Genomic DNA, 19673 nt, shown 5'->3' with positions numbered 1-19673 from the left:
CAGCTGGGACTGGACAGGGCCAGAGCTGGAGCTGGGAGCTGGGAACTCTGCCCAGGACTCGCACAGGGTGGCAGGGTCCCAGCCACTGTAACGGTCATCTACTACTGTTCAGGGTCTGGATGAGCAGGAGCCCGGTGTGGAACCCCGAGATGCCTGTATGGGTCGTGGCCATCCTAGCAGCATCTTAATCACGAGGCTGAATACCCACTCCACATCTGAGTTTCAGAAAATTTCTTTGGATGCTGCATGTGGGCTTCTCCAAATCACCTGTTTTGTGTTAGATATAGCAAGTAGAGAACTAAGGAATCATTACTTTTATTTTTAGGTGAACTTTGTTATTAAAGGTTAGTTACATATAGAGAAGTGCACAAGTTATGCTTTTAACTTTTTATAAAGTAAACTCCTGTGAAATCACCACTCATATCCAAAAGTAGAAAATCATCATTATCCCTCAAATCCTTCCTTTGCTGCCTAAAAGTGATCAGTGGTCTGAATTCTAACACTGTTGATTCGTTTTGCTTTATTTTAAAACTATACAAATGGAGTCATGCAGTATGTACTTTTGGTTTGTGTGTATATGACATCTTTCACCAAATAGTTGTTGCAAGTAGTAATAATTTGCCTTTGTCTCTCCCATTTTAGTATAGTATTTCATTGTTGCATATATCACAACTTTTTAAAATACATTTACTGTTTGATAGGTATTTGGCTGGTTTCCAGTTTTTCTCCGTTACAGATAGAGCTGCAATAAATCTATGTGTGTATGTGGGCGTTTCTATTGAGGATCCCACCTAGCAGGGGAAGGATCACACCTAGGATTTAGCTTTGATACCACCAACTGCCCCAAGTAGTTGCACCAGCTACATTCCCAGCATCAGTGTGTGGAATCGCCAGTCGTTTGTCATTCTTGTTCATATTTTGTATTGTCAGTCTTAGTGGTGGGAGAAAAGTGATAACTTATTGTAGTGTTTATTTGTATTTTCCATAAAATGATGTAGAACACCTTTTCACGTGTTCTATTAGCCCTCTACTTTGTCTCTTGTGTGAAATGTTGGTTTAATTTTTTTTGTCCATTAAAAAAAGAGAGGGTGGGCATTTGATGCGGTGGTGGAATGCCACCTGGGAGGCCTGTGTCCCTTATCAGAATGCTTGGTTTGACTCTGGGATCCACTTCAGATCCAGCTTCCAGACAGTGCATACCCTGGGAGACAGCAGATGATGGCTAAAGTACTTGGATCCCTGCCACCCATGGGGAGACCCGAATGGGGTTCCCAGCTCCTAGCTTTGGCCTGGTACAACTCTGGGTGTTGTGGGCATTTTGAAAATGAAACAGTGCATGGAAGATCCCTGTCTCTTTCTGTGTCTCTCTGCCCTACAAATAAAATGAAAATCAAAAAAAAAATCAACTTTTTTCTTATCCATTTTTATTCAGTTTTGTAGTTTTTTCTAGATAGAAGTCCTTTGGTGGATCAGTGTGTGAGTCTTTTCTCCTACATGTTTGCTGGCTTGAGTTTTCATCTCATAACTTTTTTTGATATATAGAAATGTTTAATTTGAGTGTATTCCAATTCATAAATCTTACCATTAAAGTTAGTGCATTTTGTGTCTTAAGAAATTTTTGCATGCTTCAAGGTCATAAAGAAATTTTCCTGTGTTATTAAAAGGTCTACCTTCCACATCTGTAACCCCCTTGGAATTGGTTTTTGTCTATGGCATGAGATAGGGGGGTAAGGTTATACTTGTTCATGTAAAGACCCTCTTGTTCTAGCATTTTTTATTGAGAACATCAGCCTTTATCCACTGGATTGCAGCTGCACTCTATGTTAGGTCTTATTGGGGAAAATTTGACAAACAAAATGTCCTACGTTTTTGTAGTGGGGATACCAGGTAGTGTATGCACTTCAGTTGTGTGTTCTTGATTTTCTTTTAGCTTATTCCTCGTGTTTGACATTTACTTGTCTCTTTTAGAGTCACAGTCAATTTCCACACATGCACATGAACCGAGATTTGATCGCAATTGCACTGACTCTGTAGATCAATACTGTCTTCTAATGGATAAACTCAAGCTGATTAGCTTGTCTTTAGTTTCTCCATATGATGTTTCGAAGTTCTCCCTGTACCATTCTCATACATTTTTTGTTAGCGTAATTATTTTGTTGCTATTGCAAATGATGTCATTACATTTTTACTTTTTTGTTGTTTATATATGTAAAAATAATACACGTTTGTATATTATAACGATTTTATTACATTCACTTCTTGATTTTAGTAGTTTACTTATGGAATCATTTGGATTTTCTACGTATATAATGATCTTATGATCATAATGAGCTTTATATTTTCTTGTCTAGTTCTCACAATTTTTGTTTTAAAAAATCTGCTTCATTGCATTAGAATTATTATTTTTGAGTAGAAATGGTGATAGCATGCATTTGTCTCATACCTAATTTTAGGTGGCAATATTTCAATATTTAAGTGTGGCAGTTTAGAGGTATTGTTGAAACCTTTTTTTTAATCCAATTAAAATGATCTTATTTCTAATTTTATAGGTCTTTTAATCATGAACATGAGTTGAGAATTTTTTTTAAAGATTTATTTATTTATTTGAAAGGCAGAGTTACAGAGAGAGATAACTTCCATCTGTTGGTTCACTCCCCAAATGGCCTCAACGGTTAGAGCCATGCTGATCCAAAGCAAGGAGCCAGGAGTTTCTTCTGGGTTTACCGTGTGAATGCAGGGGCCCAAGGACCTGGGCCATCTTCTACTGCTTTTCCAGGCCATAGCAGAGAGCTGGATTGGAAATGGAACAGCTGGGACTGGAACCGGTGCCCATATGGGATGCCGGCACTGCAGGCAGTGGCTTTACCCAGTATGCCATAGCGCCAGCCCTGAGTGTTATCAAATACTTCTTCTGTATTCATTGAAATGATAGAATGGTGTGTTCCTGCTTTATTTTGTTAGTGTGGCAATCATATTTAAAGAAAAGTTAACAATCTCACATTTCTGCCACCAATCTGACTGATATACCATTGTTTTTTGTTGTTTGGTTGAATTTAGTGTTCTAATATTGTGTTTAAGAACTTGTGTCTCTGGAGAGACTGACCTGTAGTTTCCCCTTTGTGTGTAATGGTCTTTGTTGTGGTATTAAGAAAATGCTGGCCTCAAACATCAGTTAGGAACTGTTCCCTTTTTTGGTCTACTTCTTTGGAAGAGATTGGTATTAGTTCTTCCTTAGATGTTTGAAATTATTCATTATTGAACCCTGGAGTGTTCTTTGTTGGCAATTTTTTAATTAGGGATATAATTATAGTAAGATAGATCTATTCATATATTTTGTGTCCTCTTGTGTCAAGTTTGGTTGATTGGATTTTTAAAGAATTTGGCTATGAAATCTAAATTTTCAAATTTCTAAATAGAGTTGATAATAAGATTCTCTTAACCTAATTAAAAGTTTGTATGATTTTAGTGTACCCCTTTTCATTCCTGATGTTGGTAGTTTGTTGCTTTTTGTTTTCTTAATCACTCTTTGCTGAGGTTTATCAAATTTCTTATTTGATCACTGAACCTATTTTGACTTTGTTGCTTTTTTGCTATTGTGATTACTTATTTTCTGAATTCTTTGATTTCTGTTCCTCGTTTATTATTTCCTTCTTAATTTTTGGCTTTAATTTGCTATTCTTTTTATAAATTTGTGAGAATGCTAAGAATGATACATTGTTGGCTTTCAGCCTCTTGCTTTTTAACAGGTGCATTCAATGCCTTACATTTTTCTTTAACTGTGGTCATAAGGGCATCCTATAAGTTTTGATGTCATATTTAAATTTTCTGCTGAAAATATTTTAGCATGGTAGTTATGCTTTTTTCTTTTTAAAGATTTTATTTATTTATTTATTTGAGAGGTAGACTTACAGACAGTGAGAGGGAGAGACAGAGAGAAAGGTATTCCTTCTGTTGGTTCACTCCCCAAATGGCCGCAATGGCCAGAGCTGCACCGATCCGAAGCCAGGAGCCAGGTACTTCTTCCGGGTGCAGGGGCCCAAGCACTTGGGCCATCCTCCACTGCTTTCCCAGGCTATAGCAGAGAGCTGGATTGGAAGAGGAGCAGCCAGGACTAGAACTGGCGCCCATATGGGATGCCAGCACTGCAGGCAGAGGATTGATCTACTGCACCACAGTGCCGGCCCCAATTATGCTTTCCTTTGACTTACAGTTTACTTAGGTGTTTGCTGCTTAATTTTCAGTGATTGGGATATCCCAAGGATTTTTTCTTCTTGATTTCTGACCTAATCCAACTATTTTTTAAAGTCTTTTGATATTTTTTACACTTGATTTGTGGTCTGAATATGATTATTTTTGGTAGCTGATACATGTATGCTCAAATAGACTGTACACTGTGTCCTATAGATGTAGCTAAAATATTTTATTTTTAAAAAGATTTATTTATTTATTTGAATGGAAGAGTTACAAAGAGAGGAGAGACTGAGAGAGATCTTCCATCTGCTGGTTCACTCCCCAAATGGCCACAACTGCCAGGGTAGAGCCAGGCTGAAGCCCGGAGCCAGGAGCTTCATTTGGGTCTCCCACATGGGTGCAGAGGTCCAAGTATTTGGGCCATCTTCTGCTGCTTTCCCAGGCACATTAGCAGGGAGCTCAATTGGAAGTAGAGCAGCCAGGTCTCAAAATAGCACCCATATGGGATTCCGGTGTCACAGGCTGTGGCTTTACCTGCTATGCCACAATGCCAGTCCAAAGAGATAACTTATTTTTAGTTTATGTTACAGTCAAGGGTTTCATGCTCCACCAAAGAAATAATTCAATACGTAAAACACCCTAGGTCTGTAGGACTATAGGCAAGGGCTATAAACCATAATCAGATAGAAAGATGACCATTCCACCACATACAGTAAATTTTAAATTACAGATCATTAAAACTATAGTAGTATAGCATTCTTCACCATTGGTTTAACAAAGTTATAAAACAAAGTTTGACAAAACTGTGAATTATATATTGTACACATACAGCAACACTGATATACATAGGAATTTCTTTTTTTTTTTAATTTATTTCACACGTACAAGGGGGGGTATACAGTATTTGTCTTTCTATGTCTGGATGATTTCACTCAACATGAAACCTCCAATGGCATCTATTTTGCTGCAAATGGTAAATTTCATTCTTTTTTAATGCTGATTAATATCCCGTCGTATGTATGTTTGTGTGTGTGTGCATGTGTGTGCATACTTTCTTTATCCATTCATCTGATGACAGACACTTGATTGCATAGTTTGGCTGCTGTGAAAGTGTTGCTATAAACACGGTGGTGCAGCTCTCTGACACATTGTGTTCAAGTATTTCAAGTGTACACCCAGTAGTGGGCTTGCTGGATCATATGGCAAGTCTATTTCTAGTTATTTTTATTTTTTTAACTTAGAAACCTTTTATTTAAGGTATACAAACTTCATGTATTTCATAAATACAAATTTAGGAACATAGTGATTCTTCCCACCTATCCTCCATCCCCCCTACATTCCCACCCTTCTTCCTCCTCTCTCTCCTATTCCCATTCCTATTTTTTAACTAAGATCTATTTTCAGTTAACTTTATGAACATAAGATTAACCCTACACCAAGTAAAGTGTAACAAATAGTGTAGAAAAAAAACTGTTCCTCAGCAGTTGAAACAAGGGCTGTTCAAGGCTGTTCAAATCATCTCAAAGTGTCAATTTCACTTCTGTAGATTACCTTTAGGTACTCTATTAGTTGCCACAGATCAGGGAGACTGTATGTTATTTGTCTTTTTGAGACTGGCTTATTTCACTAAGCATAATGTTTTCCAGTTGCATACGTTTTGTTGAAAATGACAGGATTTCATTTATTTATTTCTTACCGCGGTGTAGTATTCCATGATGTATGTATACCGTAATTTCTTTATCCAGTCTTCAGTTGACAGACATTTGGGTTGATTCCATATCTTGGCTATTGTGAATTGAGCAGCATTAAACATGGGGATACAGATAACTCTTTGATACGCTGATTTCATTTCTCTTGGCTAAATTCCCAGGAGTGGAATGGCTGGGTCACATAGTAGCTCTACATTCAGATTTCTTTCTTTTTTTTTTTTTAATTTTTTGAAATTTTTAATTTTTTTTATTTTTTTTATTTTGACAGGCAGAGTGGACAGTGAGGGAGAGATGGAGAGAAAGGTCTTTGTTTTTCCATTGGTTCACCCTCCAATGGCCGCTGTGGCCGGCGCACTGCGGCTGGTGCACTGTGCCGATCTGAAGCCAGGAGCCAGGTGCTTCTCCTGGTCTCCCATGGGGTGCAGGGCACAAGCACTTGGGCCATCCTCCACTGCACTCCCTGGCCACAGCAGAGAGCTGGCCTGGAAGAGGGGCAACCGGGACAGAATCCGGCTCCCCGACCGGGACTAGAACCCGGTATGCCGGCGCTGCCGGCAGAGGATTAGCCTAGTGAGCTGTGGCACCAGCCTCTACATTCAGATTTCTGAGTTATCTCCATACTGTTTTCCACAGTGGCTGTACCAGTTTACATTCCCTCGAACAGTGGGTTAGTGTACCTTTCTCTCCATATCCTTTGCCAGCATTTGTTGTTTATTGATTTCTGTATAAAAACTGTCTAACTGGGGTGAGGTGAAACCTCATTGTGGTTTTGATTTGCATTTCCTTGATAGCTAGTGATCCTGAGCATTTTTTCATATGTCTCTTGGCCATTTTATTTCCTCTTTTTGTTTTTTTAATGACTTAAACATCTGATACAGAGATTTATTTAGGTCATATGAGCCAAAAGTTATTTTTGGTTAGTTTAGCAGTTTAAATTTATGAGCAATCTTTTATCTACAAGCCCATTAAAACAGAGCTCTTAATAAATTTTCCCATGTAGACATACACTATCTACACCTGTATAACATAATATACAAGATAGAAAAGTTTCAGTTATAGCTGCTTTTTTTTTTTTTTTTTTTTCTGACAGGCAGAGTGGACAGTGAGAGAGAGAGACAGAGAGAAAGGTCTTCCTTTGCTGTTGGTTCACCCTCCAATGGCCACCGCAGCCAGTGCGCTGTGGCCGGTGCACTGCACTGATCCGAAGGCAGGAGCCAGGTGCTTCTCCTGGTCTCCCATGCGGGTGCAGGGTCCAAGCACTTGGGCCATCCTCCACTGCACTCCCTGGCCACAGCAGAGAGCTGGCCTGGAAGAGGGGCAACCAGGACAGAATCCGGCGCCCCGACCGGGACTAGAACCCGGTGTGTCAGCGCCGCAGGCTGAGGATTAACCTATTGAGCCATGGTGCCGGCCAGTAATAGCTTCTTAAAATCTTTACCTTTTTTTTTTTTAAAAAAATTACCATCCATTGACTAGAATTACTTTCAGCTCTCAGTAACCTGAATTAACCATATTTTTTTAAAGTTGGAACCTGTACTGCATTATTGGCTTTATCTGATTACAGAAATGTCCCAAAGTCCTGAATACAATAGACGTCAGGGAAAGAGAAGTCCTTTGGAACCTAAAAGAGGACACATTTAAACATAGAACCAACAATGTTTTAACTTCCGTGAGCAGTAAATCTGATTATTAGTGTTTGGAGAATACAAAAGTGTGGATGACAAAAGACTTTAAATAGCCATGTTTAAAATTATAAACTCAATAAGAAGAGGCACTTGCTTACTTAACACAGTATTTTAGAAAGTACCTGTAAGATTTTATAAAACATTTATCCCTTTTAGGCCTCTGGGCCTTTCTCATTAAGGTAACCATCATATCTAATAACAACACAACAAGATCATAAGACTGTTGTAATTTTTGGACATTTGTATCACTATCACTTTACATTATCATAACTTTAAAATTTAGCACCACTTCACGTCTTTTAAATATCTTTAATATAAACCAAAGAGCCTTATTAGTTGGTATCTCTGCAAGATGAGGCATATATCCTTTGATATTTCCAGGGCCCAACTACAAACATCAAAGTCCAAGAAATTTGGAACTTTAATTTTTTGAATGCCTGTCAGAGATGTCTAGAAGATTTAAAATATCCAGTAGAAACAGGATCTCTTAACATCATGACTTAATATAGACCAGATTTGATCATTGTTACAAAGTGACTACTCAAATGCTTTAGAATGAGTATATATTCAAACAATCATAACTCTTTTAATAAAAAAGCTTAACTGTTTTTAAACAATTGGAACTTAATAGAGACATAGAGAACACAATAAATTACTTCAACAGAACACAAAATCTCTGTGTCTTTGGTCATCGCAAAAATCAGAAATAAAACCTTAAATATAAGAGTTAGTGCATGGAATCATCTCATAACTTGAAACAATTTTAGCAGAGTCAGAACTAGGGAAGAGAAAATAGCTTACTGGAGCTGGCTAGAAAACTGAGAGATCACCAATTAAACAAAAACTATTAAAAGGAGAAGCTACAGTTGTCAAACAGATTTTTAAGACTTTTTCAAAATGTTTACTAAATATATGTATTGCAAAAACCTCATTGCTTTAACAGAAGATCAGATTCTAATCCTATGTCAAAGAAAAATAGATTGTTTTGTATCCAAAAATTTCTGTCTTTTATAACCACCTTGGACTTCCTCACATCTTCTGTAACTTACTTAAACATTTCTCTTCTCCATTCCAGTTTAGAATAAACTAGCCATTAGGATAAAGTGATTCTTATAAACCATGTCCTTTCTTTATTCAGAAAAGTCTCTTTCCTTCTTAAATTTTCTTACCAAGAACTCATTTTTTTTATATTTGTGACCTTTTTTCCATCTGCTGATTTCCTTGATTTACATTTTGAAATAACCTGTTAAAAATCTCCAAATTAAGACAGCATTTTCTAAGTAAGATAACATCAAATTTCAACCATGGTTACTTTCAAGCAGTTTTGAATTGTTTTTCATATGCACAGTTTATGAAAACATATTTGTTAACAAATCCAAGTAGTTTTTCCTTAGAATATAAGGTGTTAAATGTACCAAAGTTTACATTTAGACACGTGTATCTCATTTACCTTTACCCAATTTGCATTTAGCAGTTAAACCTAGATGACGTAAGATGCTGATATTCTGTCATACCTTTATCTGAATTAAAGTCACTGCCTGAGCTGACTCCTCATTCCTGAGGCTTACTGACACCCCACCTACTGACACCCCACAATTAGACACTTCCAGTATTGGCTTTTTGTCTGGCATATAAGGTATTTTCTCCCTCCAGCCTGCCTTGTTGTGGGCTCTTACAGGAGTCTCCCTGTAGGTCATCACCCTTTATTCTATCACCTATCAGATTCTCCTCCTTAGGAAACTCTCTGAAGGGATGCCCATCTGCGCTGGTGGATGCCCTCTCCTATTAAACCTAACATAATGGTGAACAGTCTCCAGTGGACTTCTCACCCCTGGTACATCAGCCCCTAACCCACATTTACCCTTGGGACTTGTCTTGCAGCTGCCTGAACATGTTTTCCTTTTAGAGTCAGTCCCAAGTAGCTGATGAATATGCAGCATTGGGGTAAGGAAGGTTGAGAGTGGGGGAGAAAACTAGACTAAAATTCACTTAAAATTTAAAGAGATATCTTTGGTAAATAACTATCTCATACATGAAATTTTGGTTTAGCTGCAACTGAATCTAGGAAGATCATTACCTTAAAAAATTCCCTTGTAACTTGCAAAACTTGTTCTATGGTTTGGGTTAAGATCTGGATGAAATGGCAATGGATAGTCAGTGCTTGTTATAGCTCCTAAGGTAGATTTTGCAATCCCTGGTTTATATCGCTGATTTCTAGCTGGAGTTTTTTAAAGATTTATTTACTTATTTGAAAGAGTTACACAGAGAAAGAGAAGCAGAGAGAGAGAGAGAGAGAGAGAGAGAGGTCTTCCATCTGCTGGTTCACTTCCCAATTGGCTGCATAGCCAGAGCTATGCTGATCTGAAGCCAGGAGCCAGGAGCCTTCTCCAGGTCTGCCACGTGGGTGCAGGGGCCCAAGGACTTCGGCCATCATCTACTTCTTTCCCAGCCATAGCAGAGATCTGGATCAGAAGAGGAGCAGCTAGGTCTCAAACCGGCGCCCATTCAAGATGCCAGCACTGCAGGTGGCTGCTTTACCTGCTACGCCACAGTGCTGGCTCCCTAGCTAGAGTTTTATAAAAAGGATTTCCTCTTTTGAAAAATGCCTGTTCAAGTCCTTTGCCCATTCCTTAAATGGATTGTTTGTTTTATTGTTGTTGAATTTCTTGAGCTCTTTGTAGATTCTGGATATTAATACTTTATCAGTTGAAGAGTTTGCAAATATTTTCTCTCATTCTGTCAGTTGACTGTTAACTTTGCTGAGTGTTTCTTTTGCAGTGCAGAAGCTTCTCAATTTCATGTAATCCCATTTGTCAGTTCTGGCTTTGATTGCTTGTGCTGCTGGAGTCTTTTCCAAGAAGCATATGCCTATGCCAATGTCTTGCAGGGTTTCTCCAGTGTCTTCTAATAATTCGATGGCACCAGGTCTTTAATTCATTTTGAATGGATTTTTGAGTAAGGTGTAAGGTAGGGTTCTTGCTTCATACTTCTACATGCAGAGATCCAGTTTTCCCAGCATAATTTGTTGAAGAGACAGTCCTTGCTTCAGAGATTGATTTTAGCTTCTTTGTCAAAGATAAGTAGGTTGTGGATGTGTGGATTAGTTTCTGGAGTTTCTATTCTTTTTTTTTTTTTAAGATTTTTATTTATTTATTTGAGAGGTAGAGTTACAGGCAGTGAGAGGGAGAAACAGAGAGAAAGGTCTTCCTTCCATTGATTCACTCCCCAGATGACTGCAACGGCTGGAGCTGCACTGATCTGAAGCCAGGAGCCAGGTGCTTCTTCCCGGTCTCCCATGCAGGGGCCCAAGCACTTGGGCCAAAACTTCCACTGCTTTCTCAGGCCATAGAAGAGAGCTGCTTAGAAGAGGGGCAGCCAGGACTAGAACTGGTGCCCATATGGGGTGTCGGCGCTGCAGACAGAGGATTAACCTGAGCCATGGACCGGCTCCTTCTATTCTTTTCTTTTTTCTTTTTATTTATTTTTTTATTTTTTGACAGGCAGAGTGGACAGTGAGAGAGAAAGGTCTTCCTTTTGCCATTGGTTCACCCTCCAATGGCCGCCGTGGCTGGTGCACTATGGCTGGCGCATTGCACTGATCCGAAGCAAGGAGCCAGGTGCTTCTCCTGGTCTCCCATGGGGTGCAGGGCCCAAGGACTTGGACCATCCTCCACTGCACTCCCTGGCCACAGCAGAGAGCTGGCCTGGAAGAGGGGCAACCAGGACAGAATCCGGCTCTCTAACCGGGACTAGAACCTGGTGTGCCGGCGCCGCAGGCAGAGAATTAGCCTATTGAGCCGCGGCACCAGCCGTATTCTTTTCCATTGGTCTATCCATCTGTTTTTGTGTCAGTACTAGGCTGTTTTGATTATAAGTGCCCTGTAGTATGTTTTGAAACCTGGTATTGTAATGTCTCTGGCTTTGTTTTTGTTGTATAAGATTGCTTTAGTCATTTGGGGTCTCCTGTGTTTCCATATGAATTTCAGCATCATTTTTTCTGTATCTGAGAAGAATACCCTTTGTATTTTGACTGCTATCACATCGAATATGTAAATTTGCTTTTGGAAGTACAGACATTTTGATGATATTGATTCTTCTAATCCATGAACGTGGAAGATTTTTCCATTTTTTTTGGTGTCTTCTATTTCTTTCTTTAAGGTTTTATAATTTTTATCAGAGAGACCTTTGATGTCCTTGTTCAAATTTATCCCAAGGTTTTTAATTTTTTGGTAGCTATTGGGAATGGGATTGCTCTTAAAGTTCTTTCTCAGCCATGGTGTTATCTGTGTATAAAAGGCTATTTGTTTTGTGTGTTGATTTTATATCCTGCTTCTTTACCAAATTCTTCTATGAGTTCCAATAGTCTCTCAGTGCAGTCTTTTGGATCCCCTATATATAGAATCATGTCTGCTGCAAATAGAGATAGTTTGACTTCCCCCTTCCCAGTTTCTAGCCTTTTGATTTCTTTTTCTTACCTAATGGCTCTGACTCAAACTTCTAGGACTATATTGAATAGTAATAGTAGGAGTGGGCACCCTTGTCTGGTTCGAGATCTCATTGGGAATGCTTCCAGCTTTTCCCTATTCAATAAGATGCTGACTGTGAGTTTGTCCTAAATTGCCTTGATTGTGTTGAGGAGTGTTCCTTCTATACTCAATTTGCATAAGGTTTTCATCATGAAAAGGTATTGTATTTTATCAAATGCTTCCTCTGCATCTGTTGAGATTTTTGTTCTTCAGTTTGTTGTTGTATCACATTGATTTGCAAATGTTGAACCATCCCTGTGGGATAAATCCCACTTGGTCTTGGTGAATGATCTTTCTGATGTGTTGTTGGATTCGATTGGCTAGTATTTTTTTGAGGATTTTTGTGTCTATGTTCATCAGGGAAATTGATCCTATTTTTCTCTCTCTGTTGTATCCTTTTCAGGTTTAGAAATTAAGGTGATTCTGGGTTCATAGAAGGAGTTTGGGAAGGTTCCTTCCCTTGCAATTGTTTTCAATAACTTGAGAAGAATTAGAGTTATTTCTTCTTTAGATGTCTGGTAGAATTCAGCAGTGAAGCCATCCAGTCCTGGGCTTTTCTTTGCTGGGAGGGTGTTTATTACTGATTCAGTCTTTGTCTTTGTTATTGCTCTGTTTAGGTTTTCTATGTTTCATGGCTCAATCTTGATAGGTGGTATGTGTCCAGTAATCTATCCATTTCTCCTAGGTTTCCTGATTTGATGGCATATAGCTCTTAAAGTAATGCCTGATGATTCTTTTTATTTCTTTAGTGTCTGTTGTTACATTTCCTTTTTCATCTCTAATTTTATTGATTTGGGTCTTCTCCCTATTTTTTTTTTTTTTTTTTGGTTATTTGGGCCAATGGTGTATCAATTTTGTTTAGTTTTTTAAAAAGCCAGCTCTTTGTTTCATTTATCTTTTGTATTTTTTTTGTTTCAATTTTGTTTATTCTCTAATTCAAGTTATTTCTTTTTTCCTAATTTTGAGTTTGGTTTGCTGCTGTTTTTCTAGGTCCTTGAGATTCATTGATGGCTCATTTATGTGGTGCTTTTCTTTTTTCTTTTCTTTTTTTTTTTTTTTTTTTTTTGACAGGCAGAGTGGACAGTGAGAGAGAGACAGAGAGAAAGGTCTTCCTTTTTGCCGTTGGTTTACCCTCCAATGGCTGCCACAGCCGGCGTGCTGTGGCCGGCACACCGCGCTGATCCAATGGCAGGAGCCAGGTGCTTCTCCTGGTCTCCCATGGGGTGCAGGGCCCAAGCACGTGGGCCATCCTCCACTGCACTCCCTGGCCACAGCAGAGAGCTGGCCTGGAAGAGGGACAACCGGGACAGAATCCAGCGCCCTGACTGGGCCTAGAACCCGGTGTGCCGGCGCCACGAGGTGGAGGATTAGCCTAGTGAGCCGCGGCGCCGGCCTATGTGGTGCTTTTCTAATTTCTTAATGTAGGCACCAATTGCTACACACTTTCCTTTTAACACTGCTTTTGCTGTATCCCTTAAGTTTTGATATGTTGTGTTATAATCTTCATTTTATTTCCAGAAATTTTTTGATTTCTCTTTTGATTTCTTCTATGACCCACTGTTCATTCAGGAGCATGTTGTTCAGTCTCCGTGTGTTTGCTTATGTTCTAGAGATTTTTGGGTTGTTGATTTCCAGCTTCATTCCATTATGGTCAGAGACAGGTATGATTTTGATTTTTTTGAATTTGCTGAGACTTGTTTTATGGCCTAGTAAGTGGTCAATCCTAGAGAAAGTTCCATGCATTGCTGAGAGTAATGTGTGTGCTGCAACTGAAGGATGAAAGTTCTGTAGGTATCTTTTAGGTCCATTTTGTCTATACTGTTGGTTAACTATATTGTTTCCTTGTTGATTTTCTGTCTGGTTGATCTGTCCATTGCTGAAAGTGGAGTATTGAAGTCCCCCATTACTGTTGTATTGGAGTCTGTGTCTCCCTTTAGATCCACTAACATTTCTTTTAAATAGCCAGGTGCCCTGTAAATGGGTGCCTATACGTTCATTATAGTTACGTCTTCGTGTTGAATTAGTCCCTTAGTCATTACATAGTACCCTTCCTTGTCTCTTTTCACAGTTTTTTTTTTTTGCGTTAAAGACTATTTTGTCTGGTATTAGGATGGCTATACTAGCTCTTTTTAGCATAGAATATCTTTCTCCATCCTTTCATTTTTAGTTTGTGTGAATCGTTGTTGGTGAGATGTGTTTCTTTTAAGCAGCAAATAGTTGGATCTTGTTTTTTATCCATTCAGCCAGTTTGTGTCTTTTAACTGGAGAGTTGGGGGCGTTTACATTCAACTTAACTATTGATAAGTAACAAGTTGGATCTGACATTTTTCCATAAATATTCCTATTTTTTACTTTGGATTTCCTTTGCACTTTTACTGGGAGATTTTCTGCCTTTACATTCTTTCATAGTGATGACTATGTTTCTGTGTTTCTGTGTGTAGCACATCCTTAAACACCTTTTGCAAGGCAGGATGAGTGGTGACAAATTCTTTCAATTTTTGTTTATTATGGAAGTTCTTTATTTCGCCTTAATTCCTAGATGAGAGCTTTGCAGGGTACAGTGTTCTGAGTTGACAGTTTTTTTCTCTTAGGACTTAGACAATATCTCAATATTCTCTTCTAGCCTGTTTCTAATAAGAAGTCAGCTGAGAGTTTGATTGGAGATCCTCTGAAAATACTCTGGCATTTCTATTTTCCACATTTTAGAATCTTTTCTTCATGTTTTATTGTGGAGAGTTTTACTGCAATGTGTTGTGGTGAAGATCTTTTCTGGTCATGTCTATTAGGAATTCTATGTGTTTCCTATACTTGAACGTTTCTTTCTTTCTCCAAATTGGGGAAGTTTTCTGTAATTATTTCACTAAAAAGGCCTTCTAATCCATTCTGTCTTTCCACGCCTTCAGGAACTCCTAGACTCTGCATGTTGAGTGATTTGATAGTAGCCTATAATTCTCCAACATGGTTTTTAATTTTTCTAATTTTGTCATTTTTTTGGTCTGATTTAAAATGTCCAGAAATTTGTCTTCTAACTCAGATATTCTTTCTTCTTCCTCATCAAGTCTGTTGTTAAGGCTTTCCACCACATTTTTTATTTGCTCTGTTGAATTCTTCATTTCTAATATTTCATTTTATCTTTAAAATCTCAATTTGATGAGAAAAAATTTCAGTCATGTTGTATATTGATTTCTTTAATTCATAGATTTGTTTCTAATTATTTCTGAGTAATCCTATGATTAATTTTTTGAATTCCATTTCCAGCATTTCATCAGTCTCTTCATCTTCATATTCTAGTAATGAAGTGTTGTTGTGTTCCTTTGGGGACATCATATTGTCTTCCTTAATCTTGTTTCTTGAATTTCTGCATTTATTTTTAGGCATTTGTTGAGATGCTTGGTTTTTTTGTTTGTTTTTCTTTCCGATGGCTTTTATCGGTGGACCGTGTCTGTGTGGTTTAGGGGAATATCTGCTGCTTCAGCAGATACCCAGAGGTGTGCTGGGTGTGGTTCGGGAGCTCTGTTCAGTGCTGCAGGGTGAGGGGAGTATGGAAGGTGACTCAAGTTGGGCATGGTAGATCTCCTTTTTTTTTTTTTTTAATCAGAGAGGAGGGTTTGATCAGCTCTGTTGGCAGAGTCTCACCCTCACCTTTTCTCTCCCAGGTGGCCAGTGCCCAGATGCTAGCCTCAGTGTTCATCTGTGCTGCCACAGGAACCAAACAGAGGACTGGTACAGTGCCCAGTGTGAGCACCGAGCCTGCAGCAGTAACCCTGCCCTGCCAGTCAGGGAGCCCCGCGCCTGTGGAGCTGCCCACAGCACCTGCCCACAGCACCTGCCCAGGTACCCAGTCACACCCTGCTTCCTCCCGCGCAGCCACGATGTCTCCACAGGCCCAGTCGACATGGCTCCCACAGTCATGGGGCGCCGAGGACCCACTGTGCCCTGCCAGTCCATCCTGTCCGCTGAGAAGTGGGGATGCCCCCAGAGCCAGCTCCCTGGGGGTACTTCGCCCAGGCAGCTGAAGCCCCAGAGCCCGTGACGTGCTGGGAGGCTGTGGCACCTCACAGTCCTATGTGGGTGCCCGCCCCCATCCATCCTCATAGCCTCATGCGTCTCCTCTGCTGGTTGCTGTGTGTGTGAACACAAGCTGTGGCAGCTGTTACATACGTCTAAAATGGCTCCCACCCTCTCTCAGCTACGTGCAGGACACTGTTGTTGGGTGGTCGGGGAGAGGGAGATGAGCCCCTTTATTTTCCTCTCGTGGGCAGGTCTGCTGTCCCCCACCGGGCTCCAGGCCAGACTGACGCCCGGCTCTCGCCGCAGCTTTATCGGCAGTGGCTTGGGCTGCTGCAGTCTGGTCTCACCTCACTCTCCAAAGCTGGTGCTGAGGCTCTCGGCTGCTGGGTCCTGAACTGTGCGGCCCACACCCTCCATGTAGATCCACAGTGTCTCTCTAACTTCCGTGGAGTTTCCACTGCAGTTTTCTGCCTAACTCTTCCCTGAGATTGCATTCTCTCCACTTTTTTTTTTTTTTTTAAACTATCTTCCACTAGACTGGAGCAGTAAGCTGCCTCCCTATTCCGCCATCTTGGAATCTCTGTATTTCTGGTTTTTGGAGAGATCTCCACGCTGTTTTCCACAGTGGTTGCGCTCATTTGCATTTCCACCAACAGCATATACATGGTCCCCTTTCTCCACATCCTCACCTGCATTCAGCATTTGTTACTCTTTCTTTTGGATATTGGCCATTCTGAGGGGGTGAGTGATGTCTCACTGTGGTTTTGGTTTGCGTTTCCCTAGTGGCTAGTGGTGGTGAGCACTTTTTCGTATATTTATTGGCTACTTGAATTTCTTCTCTTGAGAATTGTCTATTGAGGTCCTCTGCCCATTTCTTAGCTGGATTGATAGTTATGGTGCTGTTGAGCTTCTTGGTTGCTGAAATATCCTATCCCTGATTTTTTTGTCTGATTTTTCTGTCAGTTCTGGGGAAGTTAAACTATACCTGTCACCATGATGATGAAGTTTTCTATTTTTCCTTTTTATTCTGTTAATTTTTATCACATATACAGTTTGACCTGTTATTAGATATATACAGATTTGTAGTTATTGTAACTGCTCGATTTAACGGACGCCTTTATTAATGTGAAATGTCTCTTTAGTTCTGATAGTTCTTGACTTAAAGTCTGCAGTCTGATGTTTATATGTATCAGCTTTCTTTATTTCATGCTTACATGGCATATATTGTTTCCTATACTTTAACATTTTCGATTCTTATTTTTAATTTGTTTCTTTCATAAGATCGTAGACTTGGTTTTTATTTATTTGTCTTACCTGACAAACTTTGGAGCATCTAATAGGCCATTTACATTTAAAGTATTGATAATATATTTGAGTTTAAATTTCCATCTTACTATTTGTTTTATGATCATCCCATATGTTCTTTTCTACCTTTTTTCTTTCCCTGCTTTAAAAAAAACTGATTATTTATTATTTAGTTTCTTTCTGTTGGCTTGTTGGTTATACCTCTTGTTATTCTTTTCACTGTTACCCTAGAGATTACTGCATCTGTTTGTATGGATTTACTCTAAATTAGTACTTTAATCCCTTCCTTGATGAAGCGGTATTCTTAGAATACTCTAACTCTGTAAAATCTCATGTTCTTTTTTGTATTGTTACTGACTAGTATTTTAATGCCATACCTGAATAAACTCACATAATACAATATTATTGCTATTTTATTCAGGTAATATTTATTTATATTTACAATTTCTCCATATAAGTTTGGTGTTTCCTTCAGGTATTATGTTTCTGCTGCTGAAAAAAGTGATTTTTTATGGTTTTTTTGAGTTCAGTACTTTTTGTTATAATATAGAAAGTAAAAATCACATTTGAAAATAGTTATTTTTTTTAAAGAATTATTTTTTATTTATTTGAAAGAGTTACAGAGAGGTAGAGACAGAAAGAGAGAGAGAGAGGTCTTCCATCCTCTGGTTCACTCTCCAAATGGTCATAATGGCCAGAGATGAGCAGATATGAAGCCAGAAGCCAGGAAATTCTGAGTCTCCCATATGGGTACAGGGGTCCAAGGACTTGGGCCATCTTCTACTGCTTTCTCAGGCCATAGCAGAGAGTTTAATCAGAAGTGGAGCAGCCAGGACTTGAACCAGTGCTCATATGGAATGCTGGCACTGCCTGTCAGTGCTTTAATCCACTGTGCTACTGTGCCAGCCCCTGAAAATAGTTCTTAAAGATGATCACATACATGGGAATTACACTGGCCCTTTCTGATACAGCAGTGTTACCCTAAAATTTTGCTGGATAAATGAAAGGTCTTTAATTATTAACTCTAAATTATTATCTTAAATATGTAAATAAGTTTTTATATATGTGTTATAGTAAGCAATATTATGAATTTTAATGACCTTGAATGCATGCTTTTGATAGACATTTGTTTTGAGTTAATGTTGACTCTTAATATGAGCCTATAACATTTTAAAATAAATGTTTTTTGTTCAAGGTATTTAGTTTTTGAACATATGAATACTCTTTAAAAACTTCACGGAGGAGCCCGGTGTTGTGGTATAGTGGGTAAAGCTGTGACCTTCAATGCCAAAATCCCATATGGGCACCACTTCATGTCCCAGCTGCTCTGTGTCTACTCCTGCTCCCTGCTAATGGCCTGGGAAGGCAACAGAGGATGGTCCAAGTGCTTCCCCTGCCACCCATGTGGGAAACTCAGATTAACCTCTTGGTTCTTGGCTTCTGTCTGACCCAGCCCTGGCTATTGTGGCCATCTGGGGAGTGAACCAGCAGATGGAAGATCTCTTTCTCACTCTCTTCATGTTTCCCCATCTCTGCAACTCTGACCTTCAAATAAATACGTAGATCTTAAAAAAAAATTAATGGAAAATATATATTATGAAAAAAACTATGCATGGATTTCAACATTTTAATGCACCAAAATCTAAATTCCATTTTCTACAATCTTTTTGTACTACCTTTGTGTACATAGTATGCTGAAGAGTTAAAAAGGGAAAAATCAATTGGTTTATAGGAACATAAGGAAGAAAACATTATTCTGTTCTTTGTATTTTTCTGGAATCTTTATTTGGTAGATACAAAGTAACTTTTATAGAGCTGTAATTATTTTATTGCACATAGAAAATACTAGTGGTTACATAATGTTTAATAGGTTTGATGAGAGTAGTTTCTAGATTATTCATAAATTTATAAATTTAATATAAATAAATATATTATTTCTAAATTTTTCACTAAAATAAGAAAATATGTCTTTGAGAAACTTCAAAAATTCATAGAAAATGGAATTAAAATATGTTTATTTTGGTGCAGCATGTTTTGATATCCATACATATGTAGGGTCTTCAAAAAGTTCATGAAAGTATGTATTATGAAAAATTATACCTGGCTTTAAAAAATTTTTGTACTAAAATTTAATTTCATGTTCCCATTAACTTTTTGAAGTATCTTCATTTTTCCATGGTGCATATCAAAACCCTTGGTAAAATTATGAAATGCTACACAATGGAAGTCATTCTCACTGGGCACAT

The 19673-nt window shown here is 38.7% G+C and overlaps 1 protein-coding gene across 7 annotated transcripts in view; it reads left to right on the top strand.

Annotated features, from left to right (window-relative positions):
• Nucleotides 1–19673, top strand: part of RNF182 (ring finger protein 182) — a 73732-nt gene that overhangs the window by 25243 nt on the left and 28816 nt on the right. Inside the window, exon 2 of one of the 7 annotated variants that reach the window (XR_016234277.1) lies at nt 15768–15904. The exons of 5 other annotated variants lie outside the window; for them this stretch is intronic. The gene's annotated coding sequence lies outside the window, so the exon portion shown is untranslated. Of the gene's footprint in view, nt 1–15767; nt 15905–19673 lie in introns of those variants that run through there. One more of the 7 variants, XR_016234275.1, reaches the window with a different exon arrangement.

This window comes from Oryctolagus cuniculus, chromosome 5 (genome assembly GCF_051225735.1).
Source record: "Oryctolagus cuniculus isolate XC-2025 breed Fujian yellow rabbit chromosome 5, ASM5122573v1, whole genome shotgun sequence".
In the NCBI taxonomy this organism is placed as follows: Eukaryota; Metazoa; Chordata; class Mammalia; order Lagomorpha; family Leporidae; genus Oryctolagus; species Oryctolagus cuniculus.
The sequence above is the reverse complement of the archived record's forward strand: the minus strand, read 5'-3'. Positions and strand labels throughout refer to the sequence as shown.